Source organism: Acomys russatus, chromosome 28, assembly GCF_903995435.1.
Source record: "Acomys russatus chromosome 28, mAcoRus1.1, whole genome shotgun sequence".
NCBI classification, from domain to species: Eukaryota; Metazoa; Chordata; class Mammalia; order Rodentia; family Muridae; genus Acomys; species Acomys russatus.
In genome coordinates this window covers 24,549,036-24,567,738 of record NC_067164.1, presented here as the reverse complement: position 1 = coordinate 24,567,738, position 18,703 = coordinate 24,549,036, and positions in this window count along the sequence as shown.

The following is an 18,703-nucleotide window of genomic DNA, read 5'->3' as shown; positions in this document are numbered from 1 at the left end:
ATCCAGCCCCAGGGACCGGAAGGTGAGCTGTCTAGATGTGCACCTGTTTGCTTTGAGGCGGTTGGAGCAGGACTGAGTAGCACACTGAAGACTCTGAAAAGCATCACCTTCTCATGGTGTTTGGTATGTGCTGAAGCTCACCTGAAGTAGGAGCCAGGATATCCGCTTTGATCTGAAGGGCTAGTCTAGTTCAGAGGAGGATTCATTGAAGGTCAGATCCTTTCTCCTTTGCAGGGGGAGTTAGCTACCATGCAGTGTAGACGGGTGAATATTATCGTCGCTATAGACTCTATAATGTAGAAGATGCCTAAGATTTCTGTAATGCTACTGCCTTCACATTGCCCGAGAAGGAAATGTTGAGGCATGACTACACTATTTGGCACATACAGAAAGTTCAGAAAGAAAGGCGGTGAAGAAGCGCTTCTCATCTCTGTGCACAGAGTTTTGTTTGGTCAGGGTACATAAATAGTGAGAAGGGGAAGTCAGGTATTGTGGTGGGGGAGGGGTGTGGGGGGGAGACAAACGTTCTTGTATTACCAGAATGTTAAAGTTCCTGGGAGTTCATTCACTTAGTTGTTTTTTTTTTGTTTGTTTTTGTTTTTGTTTTTGTTTTTGTTTTTTTTTAACCATAATGCATAGGGAAGGCATAGTCATCTTCAGGCAAATGCCCTTGATGAGCTTTGGGTCTCTCTTTGGAGCCTCACACACTGTTGCCCCTCAGTCGTGTCCCTAATCACCAGTGGCAGTTTTGGTTTTTGTACTTGATGGTATGAGTAAACCACCTCTTCCCTGGGGTTTCCTTCACTTGATCTACAAGGGGTTGTCAAGTTTTCTCCCCAAATCCAATGAATTCAAGAGACTGGACGGGGCGTATGCTAAGAGCTTTCTTTTTTTCTTCTTCTTCTTTTTTTTTTAAATCTTTGCCACAACCACAGGATTATACACTGTATGAAAGTCTGGTTAGGGGCGAATCTTATCACAGACGGCTGCTACTCTGACTGGTTGTACAGTATTGTTTAAATGATTTGTACTTTCCTTCCCTGTGCCTCAGTGTTCTTGACTCTACAATAGGGGTGACGATTGCACCATCCTCCTAGAGCTGTTGGGAGAATGAAATGTGTCAGTTGATAGGAAGCTTGCACTTGCGACAGAGCCTGACACAGGTAAGCCAAGGAAGCCAAACACTTATCATCACGGACCTCACCATTTTCATCACCAGAAGCAGCTGCGGCAGCACCAAGAACTGTGTGGCCCACGGTGACTTTTGATGATCTAGGATTCTGTCTTGAGGCAGGACCTCCATGGAGTTTAGCCTGACTCTCCTGCTTTTCTGCTTCCTAATGCTAGGAATACAGACCAGCACCACAAAATGCTTTATGCAAGTTTGAGAATCAAACCCTGACTGGCAGGCAAGCCCTCTACCAGCTACATCTTCATGCCAGTGCTAAGGCCCAGCCCATAATAGTTATAAGGAGTATAGCCCCTCCAGCTCAGGGACAGCCAACATCTGGATAGCAGTGCTCTTTGAGCCCCCAGGTCCTGGATTCCTGACCCACAGACAGTATGCCAGACAATAAAGGCTTATTGTTTTAATCCATGATTTTTTTTTTTTTTTTTGGGTAGTTTGTTATACAGCACAGATAACTAAGTGTCTGGCAGATTTATTTTTTGTTCTTTAGATAAAAAGGAGAATCTTGAAAGAAAAGACTTGGGGCATCATGACCACTTAAAGCTGTTTGAGCTGCAGAATGGGGTGAAAAGGAAGAACCGCTTAATTTCACTACAACAGCATTGGAGAGCCAGGGATCTTTATTTCCTTTTCTTTGCTTTTTTGAAAAAAAATATTTATTTTATGTGTATGTGCGTGAACCTGAGTGTATCTACAGATGTCATCACATCCAATCTCTCTTTTTTTCCTCCCTGCACAAGAATGGCCTCACAATGTTGTGAAACTTCACTACGTTGCTTCCTGTAATACTGTGTGCAGTCTGGCTATGTGCAGGATAACATTTTCATCACGAGAGCCCAGGCACGGAAAGAAGCAGGCTGGCTTTGTAAGCTTGGGGTTATAGGAAAAGATCAAAGATATATTTTCATGGGCTGGAGAGATGGCTCAGAGGTTAAGAGCACTGTCTGTTCTTCGAAAGGTCCTGAGTTCAATTCCCAGCAACCACATGGTGGCTCACAACCATCCATAATGAGATCTGGTGCCCTCTTCTGGTATGTAGGCACATGCAGGCAGAGCACTGTATAAATAACAAAAAATTTTTTTAAAAGAATGTTTAAAAAAGAGATATATTTTCATTTATTCTTGCTTGGTTAGAATCTGAGGAACACACACACACACACACACACACACACACACACACACACACACACACGAAAATAAGCCTGACTTTTAAGTTGGGACTCAATGTTTGCAAGTCCCCCACTCCCTTACCTTGCTTTCCTAAGTAGAGGGCAATGAGGAGAGAGAAGAGTGGGAGAGCCTTGTTTCCTGAGAAGAAGTGAAGGGAGGGAGGCAGCAAACTCCCAGGAGAACAAAAGACCTAGCTGTGAGGCTGGAGAGATGGCTCAGAGGTTAAGAGCACTGTCTGCTCTTCCAAAGGTCCTGAGTTCAATTCCCAGCAACCACATGGTGGCTCACAACCATCTGTAATGTGATCTGATGCCCTCTTCTGGTGTGTAGGCACATGCAGGTAGAATACTGTATAAATAATAAATTAATCTAAAAAAAAAAAAAAAAAAGAACACAAGTCTCTCTAATGCTCCCTCCTTTTACAGGAGCACTAACTTGTCTACTTGTTGCTGATTGGCTCTACTTTGTAATTTGATTTTTAAAAAGTGTAAAAATAAAAGAAAACAAATTGATAAAATTATTCATGATGCGTTCTTGCTAAGTGGCCCAAACTAGGCTGAACTCAGGAGTCTCCTGCCTCAGCCTCTGGAAGGGCCTAGCTCATACACTCTAGAGCTACACTCCACTCCCAACAAAACAAGCATTGAGCAGTATGTATGGGGGAGGGGGTGGGGGGGGCTAGGAAAAGAGTAATGCCAGCAAGGCACAGCTAAGGGCTTGCCTTCATCAAAGAAGCAGTCCCTGTATCTGCCCAGGGAGTCTGTGGAAGATGATTACACTGAGAAAGGGGTCTAGAGGGGTAAATATGATACCAGCACGTGGTCATGATCCTCTATTAGACAGACTGCAAGGCACAAGTGTGAGTGCAAGGGTCACAATCAGGGCCCTTGCTTTCAGCACACTTAAGGTGACCGACAGCCAAAGATTCATGCTCCACCTGAAAGGGGTTTGATGGCTTCCGGGTGGACAGGGTTTTAGTTTTACGTTTTCAGTTTATCTGTGTGTTACCTCACTAGGGAGACAAATGTGCCTCAGACTAGAAAGGTCACAGTGTGTAGCAGCTTGGGTGGCACAGAAACATCAGTACCCACTTGGAAAACAGAAACCTGGAGTCGTCACTCTGCCAGGACAGGGGATTATATGGTGCTTGTTGACTATTGTGTGGGTCTCATGTACTTCGGGTTGGTTTCAAACTTGCTATGGGGGTCTCCCTGCCTCCACTTGCCTAGGGCGCACCCCACATCCAGTTTTATGTGATGTTGGGACTAAGTCTAGGGCCTACACAAGCACCCACTAACTGAGCTACATCCTCAACCCAAGGAACATATCTTGATCTTGTATACACACACACACACACACACACACACACACACACACACAATCACACACACACACAACACTCACACAATCACACACACCCTCACACACATATTATGTACTCACACGCACAATCATACACACACACACTTATACACATATACTTACACATATACTCACACACACACACACACAGACACACATGCACGTGTGCACCCCGACCCCTACCCCCACACACTGGGATGAAAAGTCACAAGGAGTGTTGCATTCTCCTGAAGGTTTTAGAGAAAATGAGAGAAACTTTAGTGCAGCTCTCGTCCCTCCCATCCTGGGAAGGAAGTACCATTCAGGCCCCTGAAGTCTCTTCTACAGCTTACTGCATTTATACATAGCAGACGAGTTATTGTAAAAAATGAGACGAGGTAATGAGTTCATTGTGAAGGTGTTCCCAGGGAGAAATGGAAGATCAAGAAATGGGACTTTGACTCATTCAGAGTTACTTTAAAATAAAAGTTGCAGCAGGGCCATTTTGTAGTATATTTAGTACTCTTCAAGTCACATGGGTTATGATTGCACAAAGGACAACAAGGCAGAAGGAGGAAGCCCCCCACTCCCACAACCCCCCCCCCACTGTGAGAGCCATGTCTCACTTGGTGACCCAGGAGAGTGTTTGAAAGGGCAAACTTTGATTTCCTGTAATATTTTCTTTTTCGGACCAAAAGCTGGAATACTAAACAGTAGCACACCTAACTAATCTCTGCAAGTTCTAACTACAGGTCCCAATTCCTGCTGAATCTTCGCTGGGGACATTTATCTAAGCCACCCTCCGAGTCGGCCACAGGCAGTTCTAGTGCCTAGAAATACCAGGAAGCTGTGGAGAGCTCTGTGGAAGACTCATATGTTGAAGGATTCTTGAGGCTCAGGAGACCTGAACTCAGAGGCAGTCCTGGTAGGCAGCTGAAGATGACTCCCTTCAACCTGCTGGCCAATGTCCCAACACTAGAAAGGCCCACAGCATCATTCTCTGGCCTTCAGGTAAACTTAAGAGTAACTGTGCCCACACAGGGTGTGTGTTTTCCCACACGTGATGGATTAATCTTTCAGTTATTTTTCCTTAGGCACATTTCTATCAAGCTAGCTTACGGTAACAGCCACCTTGCTCTGGAGGGAAGCCGAGAAAAAAAAGAAAGAAAGCCCTGAGATAGAAAGGTCAGGAGGAAGCTGAGAGCCTGGCTCTCTAACAGACCATAAAGGAAATGAGTGCTGGTGTGTCTTCCTGGCTCACTCACACAACTAGAATCAGGGCTGTCACCTTCCTTTAAAGAAGTTGTTTCCCTATCCTGTTCCTCTGACCAGAGATTGTCATGAATAAAGCCAAGAGGGATAAAAAAAGCAAAGAAAGGGAAATCATTTCCTTTGGTCCAACAGAGGGGCTGGCGTATCTCATGTGGGAGGACTCCCTCCATCATTGCTTTCATAATTTGGGGTATCTCTTGATGTCTCAAGGACAGGGGTGCCAACACACTTTCTCTGGTGGCTGAGGACGGATGCTGGACCTTTTCTTCCAGGGAACAGAGAACTGGGAAGGCTCTATGCCATGCTGGGAAGGCGCAATAGGTTGAGCCTGGCCCAAGCAAGTCTGGGATTCTACCCAGAGCCCCATCTGGCAGCATCTGGTTGCACGGATTCACAGAGAAAAGGGGATTAGAGTGGCCAGAGTAGAACTGGGTACAGTAAACCACCTTCCTTGGTTTAGCCTTACACCCCAGCACTCCCTTTGGATTCAGGGCGCGCCCCCTGCAGGCCTGGAGGACAGTGCAGTTACCTGAGTCTGGAGCCCTTCTAGTGCCTGCTGTGCACACTGAGGCCGCGGGTGTCCACACTGTTCCCTCTAGATCAAGGTCTAAATCGCACCCTCGACATGGCCACCTCCCATGCCATCGTCCCTGCCTATCTCTGGGAAGGATTAGTGCTCTGGAACTTCCCAAGGTCCCGCAGCTCTGGCTTGGGGACCACCGCTGCGCATCTTCAAGTACCAGACCCTAGCCGGTGTTCCGTGAGCTGCTGCGACACAATACATCCACGTGTCCGCGCGCTCCTTGAGGAGTTTCTAGCCTTCCCCTCCCCCCCTTTTGCTTGTTTCTACACCGGGTAGTAAGGGCGAGATCAGCTAAACTGGCTCCTACCGTTTCTCACGCCGTAAATGACACAGAGGAGTGTGTACACAGAACACGCTTGTTAATTCGTCCTCTGTGGGGTCCTTCCTTCTCCTCTGCAGCTCCCACCAGGTTTGTTTTTAGAACAGATGCATGTTGCTGGCGCCGTCCACCAGCTGTCGCGAACATAAGTTACAAATCTCCGAGAGGGACAAAAAAACATCTGCTCTGAGGGGGTTGGGACTCGAGGCGAGGCGTTCGGTATCCAGCAAGACCCGCCCGCGCCGCACTTTGGGTGCTGGGTCGCAGGTGCCTGCGTCAAGCCCAGAGGCTCAACCTCGGTCCTCAACCTCACTCCTTTTCTTAGGTTCAGGAGGAGGACTTGTGCCTCCAATCTCTTTTTTCCCCTGCTGTGTGACCATTTGCCTCTGTGGCTATAGCGGACGCAGCCGGCTGGCGCGTGAGGAAGAGACAGGCATCGAGCGACGGCGCGCTACTTGCGTCTCTACCTGAGAAACCCGCGAGCCAAGACCCAGAGCCGGAGGAAGCGAGTCTGGGCGGCCTTCAACTTTTAATCAATTCAGTGTTTCTGTTTATTTTAGGTAGGTCGTGTACATAGTGGGGATACATACAGTAGGATGCACACAAAGCGGGCGTTTGCAATCCGCAGGGGCTTTACCTAAAGTCTCACCCTCCGAGCTAGGTATACACAGTCCCTAGTGCATCCCCAAGTTATCCACGCCGCCGCTCAGCGCTTGGCACGCAGTTTGAGGGTGGGGAGGAGATAGACTTTCCTGTCCACTTCAAGTCGCATGTAGCCAACTAGAGGTTTGCTGGTATCAAATGCTCATTATGACTACCTTCAAATTTAATGTGGATGAGGGTATATAGTAGGGCCTCATTTTTCTTTTCAATTCTCGATCCCATTTACAGCTAACGTTACTAATGGTTAATAAACTGTGGTTTGCGATCGTAATATCGGTTCAGCGTGGTCACAATAAATGTCATCATATGCAAGACAGCAAAAGTACCTTACGGTTGTGCGCCGAACTATATCGTTCCGGGCTTTAGCCCCGGGTGCACTAAAATAACCTGTTGACACACCAAAGTGCATCCCTGTAATAACCTTCTCCGTCATTTATTAAAAGTCGTGTCAAGCAGGCTCGTATAATTCATCTCTATGCAAATACATCAATGTCAGGCCATTAGTGTATTGCTCAGGTTTTTATTAAAGTGCATTCTTTTTAATTCAGCCCCGTAAAATACGAGCCCCATTGCTCAAGAATTATAGCAACTATTAGAGTAACATATGGGCGACACGCACTCAGAAAATAAAAGGCAACAGATAAAGTGGCAGGGTCACACTGCGGAGCAAACACTTAACAAAATGGCAATAGGTAATAGATTTTGTTTCCTCCGGGGCCTTTGGTGAGAGGGTGTCATAGGCACGGACACCTCCTCCGAAAAGGCAGACTTCAAGTCATTTTTTCTCTTCCGGTTTAATCCCAGAGCCTGCCAGCAAGGAATCCGGATCCTGTGAGCAAGCCAGGGAAGCAGTAACTAACTTAACTAACTTTCTCTCTGTGGATTGCTTTTCGTTCTTACCCGAGATTTCCGAACCCACCAGAGAATACTTCTGTGTTTCTTAAAGGAAGAAAAAAAAAAAAAAAAAGCAAAAACAAACAAAAAAACAAACAAACAAACAAAAAAACACAAAACCCTCCAGATTTCAGTGCTCAATCTGCAGGAGACACCTTTGCTCTCTAACCACTCCGAAATCTCGTCTTTAAGGTGGCAAAACCTTCTGGAGAGGCTCTGGGATTTCCCTCCCCACCTGCACTGCGGAAAGAGACGGAAAGAGGATGCCCCAATGAGCTTTCCTGTAAATGTTTCTCTCCTGTGTTGAAGGCCCGAGTAAGGGGTGGGGGTAGGGTGGGGTGGTGGTGTTCCACGGGAATTACTCACCTATAGTTGAAAAAGAAGCCTGTGTTTTAGCTACCTGCCCTCTGCCTGTTTTCCCTCCGTGCTCCAGGCCAACCCAGGTGTCATCAATGAGGAGAAAGCACCTGGTCCTAGAGCAGTGAGGTTATTTTACATACTAAGGTCAAAGGAAGGCTGCTGTATAGGATTGGAGGGGGGGGCTGGGCCCCATTTTAGCCTGCTCTGGGGTGGGGGAGGAGGGGATAAGGAAGAAAGGGGGGGGAGGGAAGAGGAGAGGGAGATGGAAAGAGCAAGAGGTCACTACAAGTTAAAAAAAAAATTTAAATTGTGATTACAGCAGTTTTCAAAACCTTTCCACCAATGCCACTTAAATTCAAAAACTGCACAGAGCACACCCAGAAAAACTCCCGAAGAACAATCTTCCAGATTTAATGAGAGAGGCCCACACCCTCATCACCCCAGCATGGTAATTGAGCAGATCTATTAACTTGTTACACTAGATTTGTTTAAAGAGACTATTACACAGTCATTTAATCAATTTGTTACACTGGAGGTCCTGACTTATGAGACACTTGCCTTATGATTCCTTAATGACTGAATTAATTTGTTTTAATAAAACCAACATTGTGTACAAGCACATTTCTAGAAATGTAATTTTGGAGATGGAGCAGTCCAATGCTTCATCCGATTAGGTCCCTCTCTATGCTTTATCGGAGTCTGTACTTTCTGACATAGCTGTGTGTGTGGAGTATTTTTCTTCTTTATAGCGCCATTAATTTAATATGGATCATTAGTTCTTTATACACATGCATGTTCTGACAAATGTACCCAATGAATAATGCAGCTAATGTGCTTAGGCCCAAATGCATCACATCATAAACAGAGGCCTCTGTAAAAATAACAACAATGAAATAAAGCCCAGGCTGCAGGCTCGGTGGTCATCGTCTGGGTAGCATTCTGAGTTACATTAACGTCTTGTTTTGCAGAACAAGACATACTTGGCCCCAGGATTATATCAACATCACCAACTGGGCCTAACTACGCTAGTGAACACAAATAGATTTATGGTGAATTAAGGTTGTCCTGAGAGCAGACACAAGACAAGAAAATCGGTTTGGCTCTTGATGGAAACTGACGTGTGTGGAATAAAATGTAAATAAACAGAAAGTCTCCCAGAAAAAAAGGCCTTGATGTTATTGATTATGTAGAATAATTAGGACATTACAAATGGTGATGCTCTCCAAATAACTGGCCTTTAAAACTTCATTTCTACAAGAAGAAACGGCCAAGGATCTGAGACAGCACAGGAAGAATGGGGCATGGTCCAGGGCAATCAAAAATTAATAACAGAGTGGCTGGCATGATCAGCTTGTAAGCAGTAAGTAATATAAATGGTAACAGAATAAGCCAACAGTGGAGTCAAACATTTGAATGTGGAGAAATATAAGCCAGAGTGATGGCCTTTCCTGAGAACTAGTGGCCTCAACGTAGGCACAAAAGCTAAGTATTGATTAAGTAAGTAGCTTAACAATTATTACGGGGAAAGGGGGAGAGCTGCAGATATTTTCAATAAAAAGAGGCCTTTCACATATTTCTTAACAATGTCGGACAGGCAGGCATTTGAGCTTGATTTCAGCACGAGGAAAGACTTCAGACTGTGCACACATTAACAGTGCAGCTGAGTGCTTTGGTGCTTCCCATGTGCCTCTCAACTGGAAATAAACATGTGGTTTTGATGAATGCAATTTATAGATTAAAAAGATATGGCTACCTCTGTATCAGAAACAATTAAATTCTAACATGCCAGTGAGGCTCGCACAGAAAAAATTCATAAAGTAATAACAAACAAACAGACCCACAATCTACCAAGACTGCAATGGAAGGCGCAGAAATCAGGTGGGCTGTGTCTTGGCCACGGTTAAAGTCATGCAGTGTTATTTATGGTTGTGACTCTGTTTTGAATCGAATCTCTCAAACATGGTTCTGTTGATAAAATAGGCCTGGTCATTCATCCTAAAGTCTGAATAGCATGAAAGATATCGCTGGAGTTTTGGGTTTTGAAGTGCGAACATTTTAATACGAGAAGGAGTTTTTTTTTTTTTTTTTAGGAATCAGACAGTCACTCAGTCCTGGCGTTTCTACATTCTGCATTTATCTTTTCCGTGTTGTCCTGGCTCGGTGATTTCTCTGCCTGGGACAGGGATACTGACGATGATAAATCAGTGCTGCTTAATTAGATCTGCCTTTACTTTGTTTTAATGTGAGCTGGAAATGTATTTCTTTAGTTTATAAAAAGGAATAATTTAATCTCTTCATAGAATAACATAAGTGGTGTGAAATCAAAGATCAAGGCTAGACCCCTTTAAAAAATTAAAAAAAATTTTTTTATCTTACCCTAAAACATTTGTGTAATCTCTTACCTTCTTGTTTTGGCAAATGAATTATATGCACTTCTTCTTATTTATAAGTAGCGAATGCCAAACGTGTTGTCTATTTATTGCTAAGTAAATGAATTTGACCCTTTGCCCATTTCTCCAGATGCTATTTTTGACCATCCTAAAAAGCCCATTTAAAGTCAACAACATTAAGCATTTGAGGTGGCAAGACCCACTCAAGGTCACCTTAATACTGGCAAAAGGTTAATTAGACACTGTGTTCAGCAGGGATGACTTTCTTACTCAGGCCATCAGAGTAAGCAGGGACACTTTCCGAACTTTCCAACTTTCTTTCTTCTATCTTTTTTTTTAAATTAAAGATTTATTTATTTATTATTTATACAGTGGTACTCATATACACCTGCAGGCCAGAAGGGGGCATCAGGCTACATTATAGATGGTTGTGAGCCAACCCTGTGGTTGCTGGGGATTGAACTCAGGACCTCTGGAAGAGCAGTCAGTGCTCTTAACCTCTGAGCCATCTCTTCACCCCCCTTTCCAACTTTCTAGGTTTCTTTATTTCTTAAAACAAAACAACAACAACAAAACCCCCAAAGTTTTGTAAATATAAATTAATTTCAGCTTTGAGCTTCTTCCTACCAATTTTAGTAATACTTTCCATTGATTTGGTGCTTGCCATGCTTCACGTGTCATGTAATATGCTTCACAGCATCTCATGGGACCTCTCAGCAGGCTCCTGAGATAACCATGTTCCCACTCTGCACACGGGGCTCCCGAGGCTCCAGGCCAGCAGAGGCATTGCTCAGATGTACATTCAGGCCCGAACTGCTGTCCTGTGCTGCCGCCTTCGTGAAACCTGGCACACACGGCATGAAAGAGCATAACTACCGTTTCACCTTATTTTCCAGTTGCTGTTTCCCACAGTTATTTGTTTTTATTTTTGATATTTTCAGTATGGGAGCGATCTAGTGCATGCTAGACAATCATTTTTACCATTGAGCTATACTTCCAGCCCTTCTGTAGTTTCACGTGATGGAAGAAAGGTGGCCTAGGAAATATTCGCAGCTATGTACCTTGGTTCTCAGAAAAATGAAGTGAAGATGTGTACTCACCCAATGCTAGACTTCAATACGTATTGAAAACAATGATAAAAAGCACTGCTAATGACAACTGGTCCATGGTGTGTATGGCAGCAAACACAGTCTTCAATCTCCATGGTTAAATCAAGACAATCCTCTCAGCAACTAGGAAGCCTAAGGACACAGGCTGGCTGTCTCTTAGCCCCTGGAAAAGGTAATTTGGGACATAATCCCTAGTGGCTCCTGAACATAACCAATTATGCTCAAGGATGGTGTCTCACCAGGCGCCGCCATTTCTAGAGTCCTTCCTCCTTGTATATGGGACTGATGGCTCTGAGGACCGCAGAACAGCTCCTGTGGGTGGATTCAAGATGTCGCTCTGGAAGCTTTGGAACTAGGAGTCTCCAGCTGAGTCCCTTGGGGAGTTATTATTGGTCCTGGGTCTGGGGAATTTGCTCCTCAGTGCCGTGTATTGTGTTATGTGTGGGTCAGTTTGCTTTTCCACACCGCCTGCCTCCCCTGCGCAGGCTGAACTAATAGTCTCTCTGTCTCTGTTTGCCTGTCTCTGTCTCTCTCTCTCTCTTTTTCTGCGTGCATGTGTGTGCATGTACCTCACCCATGCACACTGGCGTACATGCTTTGGAAGGAGTGCAAGGTTAAAAGAATGGCCAGCAAGTTGGCCACCTGAGTTATACTTTCAGCAATGTTCCTTCTTGGTTTTTTCCTTTTTTCTGTTTTCCTTCCTCCTTCTTTTTCTTCTTTTCGTGTGTGTGTGTGTGTGTGATACCTCTCCTTCTCCTCCTCCTTTTCCTTCTCATTCTCTGAGACAGAGTTGCTGCATAGCCCAGCTTGACTCAGACTTGCTATGTAGCCCATGCAAACCTCTAACTTAAGCCCCTCCTTCCTCGGTTTCCTGGTTGGTTATAGGGCCTTTCTGGACTAAATCTTTAGAAGCAGAGACAAATGCCCTGTTCTAGTCTAGTCTTTCTTTACCTACACTGTATTTTCAGCTTGTCTCTGAAAAAAAAATTTTTTTTTTTAGCCCTTGCCAGGCACAGATTTCAAGGACAACCTTCATAGACTGTTTCTATTTCCGGGGTGCTGAATATTCATCAGGTATTATAGGATACTTTTTACTGCAATGAACTTGGGATCAGAGGTCAATGGAGGTTCTCTCTTCTGCTTCTCAAACAGCTTCAGTGCTGGACACTCTCTGGGACAGGATCACAAGGAACACGGAGGAGGAGACAAGCTGAGTCAGCCAGGGAGCAACCGAGTCAGGCCCTGGTGCTGTTGATGGAACCCAAGGCCTTGATCACACAGCAGGCAGTTGACCACTGGGTTACTTCCTTCTGTTAAAATGCAAACCAGGCAGCTGACCACTGGGTTACTTCCTTCTGTTAAAATGCAAACTAAAGATAATGAACACGCCTATGACTGATATTCTGAAACTCTCACGGTGTCCAACAGACAGCTTAGTTCTCATTCGTCAGCTATGGCTATCGCTAAAGTGCATTCTGTATAGGGCTCCCACACAGAAGCCATAGCCTTCTGCCACTCTGGGAACCGAAGAATGTGCTCCTTGGTCTGCCCCACCACAAAAGCAGCAGATTTCTTTTCTTAGGTCCGTATGTTCAGACTGTGTAAGCTGGGTCCTCGGCCCACTGCTCTCCAGCCTGGTGGAGATGAGCTGCCAGGCATGGTGCTCCAGCTGAGAACTACAGGGTAGAACTGGCTCCTAAAGGGGTCCTCTCCTGGCTTGCCTGCTCCTTCTGCTTTGGGGCCTAGGCCTGCTCCTGTGCTATTTTCGTGGGCTCTTATGAATCACTATATCCTACCGTACAGTATGCAGACTGGAAGCAAGATCTACACTGCATGGAAATGTGGCACCTTTGGTCCTTATGTTTTATGGCACGGCTGAATCAAATGGCACAACATGCGCCATGTTTGCCACAATGCCTGGCAAACAGTACATGCACACTGACTGGGTAGTCCTGTGGCTTTTCCATTGTTGGCAATAATGCCCTGTTTCCGTGGTGACAACGGCAACTATAATCCTAGTCAGCTTCATCCTGAGAGGGACCTCTGAATTCTGAAGTGTCTTGCTCTGAGTATGGTGGAGGGGCTGGCATTTAATTTCGGTACTCCACAGACGCAGGAGTCAGTTTGAAGATGGGTTACTCGCCCCCCCCCCCCCACCACAACACACATTCATTTTATAGGGTAGCAATAAACATGGCTGTATCTCATTAAATTTAATGAGCCTTCATAAAATACCTATCACATTCTGAAGGTAATGAAAGAATAGCTTTGATGGTTAGTAAATAAACTGCCATGGGCAGTCTCATCACATTCTAAGGCTATAATTAGGTACAGGAGACATAGGAAGGGGCTGTGGCTTTGCGTGTATGTGTGTGTGTATACATGTGTATGTGTGTGTGTGTGTATGTGTGTGTGTATATGTGTGTATGTGTGTGTATGTGTGTGTATGTGTGTGTGTGTGTGTATGCGTGTGTATGTGTGTGTGTATATGTGTGTATGTATGTGTGTGTGTGTGTGTGTGTGTGTGTGTGTGTGTGTGTGTGTGTGTGTATTAAAGGCAAGGCAAGGCATGGCTAGCTTTGATGCTTATGAGGGCCCATGATGCAGTGCTTCTCATTTAGGCCCGGCTATCCTCGCTACATCTTCGTCATGAGACGTGATTCAACTGATTGGCTTAAAACTTGCTAAACAATTTTACATATATCATGTCACTTATACTGAATTTGAAAACTATTTATTGTACTAGGTTAGATGGAATAATTTATCTTATAACCATAGAGGTAGAGCAGATTGAAAAGAGCATGCAAATTTATGTAAATAGTCCTACAAATTGAAACTCTTCTGATCCAAGAGCCTCAGTAGTTTATGAACAGGGTGGTGACATTGTAAACCAGAAGTTGTTAGTCTGTGCCCCACCACCTAGAGGGTCTTGGATATGTGAAAAGTGCATGTATGTATTTTTCTAGGCAGAGTCCCTAGTAGTCAGTAGCTTCTCAAAGGTGTTCACTACTGAAGTAAGACTTGTAGCACAGAACATGCGATAGTGTAGAGATAGCCATATTAAATAAATAGGAAGGATGCCTGTTTTTCACAAAGTACTACTTTATTAGAATAAAAAATTGCTATCCATTTCATAATCTGGTTAAAACAGTAAGTTTTTTGAGAATTTTTTGCTTCTGTTGTGTATGTTTTACACATATGGAAATTTCTCTTTTAACATTAAGGTATTCTTTAGTGTACAAAAACACAAACATCCTGACCTCGCTCACATCTCCCTCTGCTATCCTCTCTGCTCCCTTTTCTCCCCGCAGTGCCTGCTGCCTCGCCCCAAACTTCCCCCTGGTTTTTTCTGCTTTTACACCACACTCACACACAAGGACAGGTTGTCTCTTTCCGCTTAAGAAAGAAAACACACACTTTACATCACACGCACATGCATATGTGCACACTTAAATCTAGATTATGAATATGAAAGAAAATGCGCTATTTATCTTTCTTGGACTAACTTATATCATTTAACTTGATGACCCCCAGTGCTATCCACTTTCCTGGAAATGGCATAGCTTCAGTCTTCATGGCTGCATAAAAATCCATTGGAGATATGTATATCCCATATCTTAATCCATTCATCTGTTGATGGGCATCTAGGCTAGTTGCTCATCTTGGCAACTGGGACAATAAACTGCGGCAATAAACACCGATGTGTGAGGACCTATGGCCTTCAGTCTTAGAAGAATCCTTCAGGTACATACCTAGGAGTTACACTGGAGCTTTTCTACATTGTTTTCCCTCCTCAGATCAGTCTTTTGCTCTCAGGAGCCTTTTTTAAAGATTAATTTTATTTATATCCATGGGCATGTGTGTGTGCGTGTGTGCTCACAGATGAATTGGGTCCCCTGGAACTGGAGTTATGGGTAGTTGTAAGTCACCACACATGGGCGACGGGAACTGACCTCAGGCCCTCTGCTCCAGCAGGAGCACTCCTAACTCAGCCATCTCTCCAGCCCTACTCTCAGCAGGCTTTTCAGCCATCACTTTCAATCTGTATGCTTTGCAGGGCTAGATATTCAACCTGGGTCTTGTATAAGCCACCTGAGCATGCTACCAATGAGCCAAATCCCAACCTTTTTAGTTAGTTAGTTAGTTTTTTAAAACAAGGTTTCTCTGTGTCCTGGAACTTATTCTGTAGACTAGGTTAGCCTGGAACTCAGAGATCTGCCTGCTTCTCTGAGTGCTGGGATTAAAGGCATGGACCATACTGCCAGGCCTTCACCCAGCACCCCCACATGAACACACACACACACACACACACACACACACACACACACACACATACACACCATCTCAATTGCAGCTTCTCCTCCTTCCTCCTCTTCCAGTCTCTCCATCTCACCTCACCTCCTCCTCATCAGGACACTGTTCAATTTGGCCATTTGTGTTCTCTGTCTCTGTCTCTTTCTTTTTTTAATCTATCTTTCTTATCTATCTATCTATCTATCTATCTATCTATCTATCTATCTATCACCTATCTACTTAAGATCTATCCAATATCTGTCATCATCTTTGCTGGCTGGTCTTATGTCAATTTGACACACAAACTAGAATTATTTGAAAGGAAGAAACCTTAACTGAGAAAACGCCTCCATGAGATCTGGCTGTAGGCATTTTCTTAATTAGCTATTGGTAAGGGAGGGCCATCCCATATTAGGTGATTTCATCCTTGGTGGTGCCAGGTTCTGTAAGAAAGCAGGCCGAGCAAGCCACGAAGAGCAAGCCAGTAAGCAGCGCCCCTCCATGGCCTCTGCATCAGCTCCTGCCTCCAGGTTCCTGTCCTGTTGGTGTTCCTGCCCTGCTCTCCTTCAGTGATGAACATGATGTGGATGGTATAAGGCAAAGAAACTCTTTGCTCTTCACCTTTCTTTTTGGTCATGGTGGTTTTTTGGTTTTTTGTTTTTTTTTTCAGCAACAGAAACACTATCTAAGACACCATCTACTTAGCTTTCATCCAGCTATCCAATTTCAGTCCCACTTATTTACATGCATGTGCACATATATGAGCTTTATTAATATAAGAATATAGAGGTCAAATTATATAAAGTCCTGTCTGATATAGTTGTCACGAATCATTTCCTTTTTTGGATGATAACCAACCTATTTTTAAATTATTATTATTATTATTATTTTTTTTATGTGTATGGGTGTTTCACCTGTATGTATGTCTGGGCACCATGTAGGTACCTGTGCATATAGAACAGAGCACCTGATCCCCTGGAATTGGAATTACAGGTGATTGTGAGCAGCCATGTGGGTGCTGGGAATTGATTCTGGGTCCTTTGGAAGAGCAGCCAGTGCTCTTAACCACTGGAATATATCTCTAATCCTGAAAACAACTTTTTAAAAAAAAATTAAGAAAAGTCTTCTTAATATAATATTACCAAATTATTCTCAAAATGAGGCTATCTGTTCTTAATTTCAAATTAGGTCGATATTCTCAAAATGAAGATATTTGGGTTCAGTCATATCACGGGGAGTCGGGGTTTAACTAGAATTGATAAAAGTAGTTTTTATTGTGTTAAAAACTATAAACTTACTGGGCAAAGCAGAAAAATAGAGGGTCTTTCTCTTTTTACCCCTTTCTTCCTCTGCCTGCCTATTTGACAATTTCATCATGACTGGTTGTCCATCCTGGTACCAATAAGTGGATGGTATTACTTGAGAAAATTCTCTTCCTTCCTCCCAGTGCATTGGGCCAGCATCGTCCTCCCACCTCCCAGTGCACAGGGCCAGCAGCATCCTCTCCTTAGGAGGCAGAGATTCTAAATAATTGAACCTATGGGTTTATATTTTCCATATGCCCTCACTTCTTATAGCTCCAAATGAAAGCCTCACTTGCCAGTTGGAGGCAGAGTATGGCCGTGATTACAGTTGTATCCGAAGGCTCAGCTGGAGTAGACATACTGGATCCCGTCTGGACAGAAACTTCAGTCTCTTCTTTGTGGCTGGGTCTACTTAACGAAGCCATGGAAGGACCCAAGTGTTCTATGCTTTTTTCTCTGACCATCAGTCTACCTGTTGGATGGCTCCTGCCTTGAAACAATGCGTGCATTAATTTTTCAACTGTCTTTGACCAGATGGACAGACCCATAATTCGACCATCACATTAGTAATTGAAAGATGAAAGAAAAAATATGTTTTCCTCATGAGTTTTGTTTTCTGAATCCTAATGACTCAAAACGGGCTAAGCAAAGATTACTGCTTTGCCTTAGTATTTCCTGTTCCATAAAGAACAAAATAGAACAAAACAAAAAACACCCAGAGTTGTCTATCTTTGTAGTAGGTACAGAGGTGAGTCCACTCCGGGTCCACACTCCTCTCTTGCACCAGTAAACTGATATGTGAGAAATGGTCAGAGACTGTAACGTCAAAGTGTGTGTGCGTGCTGCAAACTATTAGTTATGTATAAAATAATTATTAGTTTATTGTGGCAAGGTTATAATTTTTGTTATATTATAAATATCACAGATTCATTTTTTTTTTTACTACCACAGCAGTTTCTGAAGACGTGTAAGCCCATAGTGTTATTACTCTCTAATCTAGTTGAGGTGATGAAATAGTGCCAAAACTCTCATTGCAATTTCATTAGCATATTCATGAGTCGCACTTTTGCAGTGTTGCAGAAACAACACAAATTGGTTTGCGGATTGTGAACTCCCCTTCTCTCTTCTCCTCTCTGGGAGCTCAGGCTGCAGATTAGCAAATCAAGTTGGCTTACTAACTTCTAAGCACTAAATTGCACAACTTTTGTGGGTGCCACCATGCCCTGCTTCTTTATTTCCATATTTTATGATTCTTTTATTGAATTCCATGTGAGTGGACATAACTGTCTAATGCAAATGCAAGAACTGGGGTTTGAAAGATTTGAAAATAAATGAAAGTTCTGGAAAAGTCATACTAAATTGTTCTGCTGGCAGAAGAGAACATTTTCCTTCTTTCCTTCCTTCCTTTTTTCCCTCCCTCCCTCCCTTTCTCCTTCCCTCCCTTCCTCCCTTCCTTCCTCCTTCCCTCCCTCCCTCCTTCCCTCCTTGCATCCTTCCATTCCTCCCTCCCTCCCTCCCTGCATCTTTCCCTCTCTCCCTCCTTCCCTCCCTCCCTTTCTCCTTCCCTCCCTCCCTCTCTTTTTCTCTCCCTCTTTCCCCTCACTTTCTTCCTTCTGCTTTCCTTTCTTTCTTCTCTTTGTCTTTTCTCCCCCAACTCCCCTCTTCTTTTTGCCTAAATGGGTTTTAAGTGTGGCATGCGCCTCCTGAGGAGTCCTCTTCTTCCACTGTTATGGAAGTTCTGGGACTCACACTTTAGGTAATTTGGCTTACTCAGCAAGTGCCTACACCCCTTGAACTGCCTGTAAGTCCAAGAGTG